The sequence below is a fragment of the Mus caroli genome, unplaced genomic scaffold (assembly GCF_978045245.1).
Source record: "Mus caroli unplaced genomic scaffold, Mus_caroli_1 scaffold_12, whole genome shotgun sequence".
NCBI classification, from domain to species: Eukaryota; Metazoa; Chordata; class Mammalia; order Rodentia; family Muridae; genus Mus; species Mus caroli.
The window spans coordinates 25,274,062-25,278,665 of record NW_028227267.1 but is presented as its reverse complement, the minus strand read 5'-3'; positions in this window follow the sequence as shown (position 1 = coordinate 25,278,665).

Below are 4,604 nucleotides of genomic sequence, written 5' to 3'. Positions count from 1 at the left end.
TTTAATATTGTAAATAATGGATCTATGGCATTATAGTGCATATCTATTAGGGTGTAGTATGAGTCATGTCTATTAGACACATATCTGTGAGTTAGGTCTTGGAGCATCGTAGATACTGACAGGAAGCTTGATGAAAATGGATGCACTAGTTTACAATTGTATTCTGCTTCTTTATTTCTTTGTATAAATTTCCTGTTCATTTTAAAGTGTGTGTGTACATGTGCGCGTGCACATGCGCGCATGCATGCATGCACAAGCACAAAGGAGTGCAAAGCAAAACAGAATTCTAGCCTCACCACAGCATTAGCCAAGCATTATCCAGAAAGCAGGTCACTGTATTTCCTCATTTGTCTCACAAAAGAAGGATGGAGGAGGCAGGTGGTCAAATGACACCCTCCTACATAAAGCTGTCCCCTCCACAGTGAGACTCTACTGAGCTTGTCACCTTTAAACTGCTGGAAGCCCACAGCCAATCAATGCCATGCTCTTTATTGCAGAAAAGGAGCCAGGGTACAAGAGATGCTGGAGGACTTAAGTGTAAACCTCAGCGCTGTCACTGAGTCACCCGGGTCACTTCCTGGCATGAAATCAAGGCATAAGCCATCAGAAATACCTGCTGTCCCCATGGAGGGGGATAAAGGTGTGTAATTGTCCTCCTACACGCTGCTGTTTTCAGGCATTGTGATCTGAACACTCCTGTTATGAGTGGGTGGTGACTGCGCAGTGGCTTTTGTTTTGATGAACTGTGCTTTTCTTTGCCATTTCTGAGACTAGCATAGTCTCCCTGACTCTGAAGACCAGCAACAATTTATGATATGTGTGAGTCATCGTGGGAGAGTCACAGAGGAAGAGCAGGGCCCAATAAAGTCACCCCTGGGTCACAGTCCAATAGCATTCAAAGGGATGAGCAAAGCCTGTGGTGACTGCTGGAGCAGTCTGGATGCAAATCTGTATTCTACCCAAATGCCAAAGGCTCTCCTTGTCCCGACCGGCTGGTGCTGGCTTTACTGAGACTGTGTCATATGCTCTGCTGAGGATATAGTGCCTGCTTGTGACTTCTCATGGTCTGCATAATAGAGACAGGTAAATGGGAAAGGAAGTTTCAAGTTGATGTCAGGTCTGACGGCAAGTGCAGAGCTCAGGGACTGAGAAACAAGAATCTCACTGCCTGTGATTAAAACCCACAGAACACCAGGCAAGAGAAACAAGAAAGAACAGTTGGCCTTCAGCGAAACTAGAGATGATACACTTGGAACAATAAAAATGACCCTGCTTCAGGCTGGTGTTGTACATCAGTGGTGGAGTGATTACCTACCTAGCATGGCAAGCACCGGGGCACCATCCCCAGTAGGGAGAAAAAAGTTTTCACAAAGACATCAGACATTTACACAAGGGTCTCGTCCTTAAACCTAAGTTGAAAAGCCTTTCTACAAGCAAGGACTGACTTCTGATTCTAGTTTAGTTGCTCTCTTTGCTTGTGAGGCCCCAGCAGGCCTGTTGGTTTCTTTGGGATCTATTTTCCCATGTAGAGGTAGAGGTAGGGGGTTTTGAAAGATGGTTTAGTTGGTAAGAGTGCTGGCTGCTCTTGTACAGGACCAGAGTTTGATTCTCAGCACCCACATCAGGTGACTCAACTGCCTGCAACTCTAGCTACAGGGGATCTGACGCCCTCTTCCAGCCTCCAGGAGCACTCTCTCTCACACGCACACGTGTACATCCATACACACATGCACACAATTTAAAAAAAAAATCTTTAAAAAGCAAAAATGGAATTCTCCAAGCTTCATAACATCTCAAACTGGGTCTGAGCTACAATCCTTCAAACGCTCCCAGAGGCCACCTCCACGGCGTGACATTTATCACCTTCTAATGAGCATTCTGCTCCTGTGTCCTGGGTTCTGCATCTGCAGACTCACCAACTGTCAATCAAAAGCTCTAAAAATGGCTGCATCATTGGCTCTGTGGTCAGCCCTCGGAATCAGAGATTAAAAGTCTATCAGAGACAGGCAGTGGTGGCGCACGCCTTTAATCCCAGCACTTGGGAGGCAGAGGCAGGCCGATTTCTGAGTTTGAGGCCAGCCTGGTCTGCAAAGTGAGTTCCAGAACAGCCAGGGCTACACAGAGAAACCCTGTCTCAAAAACAAAAACAAAACAAACAAACAAAGTCCAACAGTGTTTCTGTTGAAGCACACAGATGAGAAGAAAGGCATCGTTTCATCACCCAAAATATGGCAGTGTCATATTTTGTGCAAGAGATTGTTAGAAATGCAGCCTGAGGCTTGAGATGAGAACCTGGTTTTTGTGTTTTAGACACATAGCTCCCCATGGTGCAGGACTGTGGGTCGATAGAAGGCTGTCCATGTCTGAGGTCAGGGAAGGCATCCCCGGGGAAGCTGTCCCTGGATAGTCTTGTAAGATGCCTGGGAACTTACTGGTTTGAGACGTGGAGAAAGCAGACCCTAAGCAGGGGAAGGGGCCGCGTGAGACTGGAGAGTATGGAGAGAAGTGCTGGCTTTTGAACCTATCTATCTACCTATCTACTATATTAAGGAATTTAAGTTTTCTTTCCTTTCTTGAGCACAGGTCAGGCAGTGCATGACAGATGTGCTAATGACCTTGTTCAGAGTGGAATTATGTTTTCAAGGAAGAAAAAAAAATCAGTAAAGACCAGTTCCCTCCAGGTTTGCTCCAGCAGGTGGGAAGGTCTGAGACTTTGAAGGGAAACACACACACACACACACACATTCCAACACAAGGCAAGGAAAATGAGAACGGCCTAAACATTATGATAAAATACGGTGCTAATTTTTCTTGGTGGCAAAGTAGCAACTGTTTAACCCTTCTCACAGATTGAAAAGCAAAGCAGACAGAGGAGGCCTGTCTAGCACTAGCTGGAAATCAGTTCTGATGTGAGACTCAGGTCAGTTCTGGTGTGTGTAAAGTAGTGGCCTGCACCCTGGATGCTGTCTGAGTGTGAGTCCCCTCCCCGTGCAGGTCCAGGACTTCCTTCATCCCCTGGCTGGATAGATCCTCTCATTGTTGAGCTAGAGGAAGCCAGGGGTTTTAAAGAAAGGCAGAGGACATTAGTCATGTTCTGCTATTATAGCGTTATTGATTTCCTAAGTGCGTGTCTGTGTGTGGAATAATACAGCCATCCAGTCCAGCACGGGTAACTCAGAGACCGCCCTTCTGAGAGATTAACGACCAACACCTGACTAAGCCTCACTGCAGCACACCCTTGTCGGGCTAAGGAAAGCTTATATAAGCCCTCAAGACTTAATGGCTTCGCCCGCTCTTGGTTCTTTGCTTTTAGTTGACTTTTTAAGCCATCCATTTATAGGGTAGATTAATACCACTGAGCTGTGAGGTTGGTGATGGTGAAGACAGATTGTCCACACGGAGACTCTGCCTACTTCCTAGCCTCCAGTCACTTTCCCACACCTCCGCCTGTGAGTATCCCCAGGCTCCCTCCTTAGGGAGGTGAATTCAGAGGCATTGTCCCACCTGCCCATGGAGCCTCCTTGTGAGAAAATGCTGTTCTCCAAAACTGGCCATGGCAGTGATCTGGGCATGCGCATAGCGGGCAAACTGTAGATTTCCCAGGGGCAATTCAGCCATCGGGAGTGAGAAGTAGGAGCAGTGATTACGGACTAAAAAGTGGAGTGTTTGTCATTAGGACGAAAGTTCACTGCAGTGTGCACAAGGACAAAAAGAGAGAGGAAAGGGGGAAGGAAAAGTGGTTGGAAAAAGAGGAGGCTAGATGCTGGCTCCTCCCCCGGCTCTCAGCACTGTTAGTACATGTAGATGCTGGCCCTTTAAGGTCCTTTGTCCAGGGCACAGGGCTTGCATGGTGGTCCCTCTCTCCTTGACATGGGGGCTGAGCAATGCTATCCCTTTCTATGGAAGGAATATCTGGATTGGCAGGGTTCTGGGGACCACGTGGCTGTGTGTGGCTCTGGATCAAATGTGAAGAACAAAGCTGCTTTTGTATGCATTTAAAACAATTAACTAAGAGAAACAGAGGTCAGAGTGACATCGAAAACATCCAGAGTTCCAGGAAGGGAACATTCTGGTACAGATGAATTAGTGACGCATCGGGGTCAGGAAACCTAACGCATACCAAGCAGAAGAGATGAAAAGGGAGCCAAACGAATTGTAGAGCAGCCGGACCTGACCGGCAGAGGGGCCGGCCTTCTCCTAACAAGGACAATGCTACCAGAGCCGGGATTTTGACTCCTGAAGGATTTACTCTTGTAAACATGCTATGATATATTGGGAGACTATGACATCGCGTTCTAATTAAAGCAGTTTTTAACGTTCTTTAAAGCAGAGTCTTATTTCTTCTTTTCTTTTATTCGTATGCAGAAGCTAGCCCTTCCAGTATTGACAGGGAACATACTGTCTTCTTCCTGACCATAGCAGAAAGGCTTTTAGTCCCTCCCACTGAATACCATGTAACACCTTTTGTGTATGTTACCAAGGTCGGAACCTTCCTGTCTAGTCCTAGTTTCCGGAAGGTTTAAATCAGGAGTGGAAACTGGATTTTCCCGGATGCCTTTTCTGTGTCTATTGATGTGATGGTACTTTCCTCCTTCTGGCAGCGC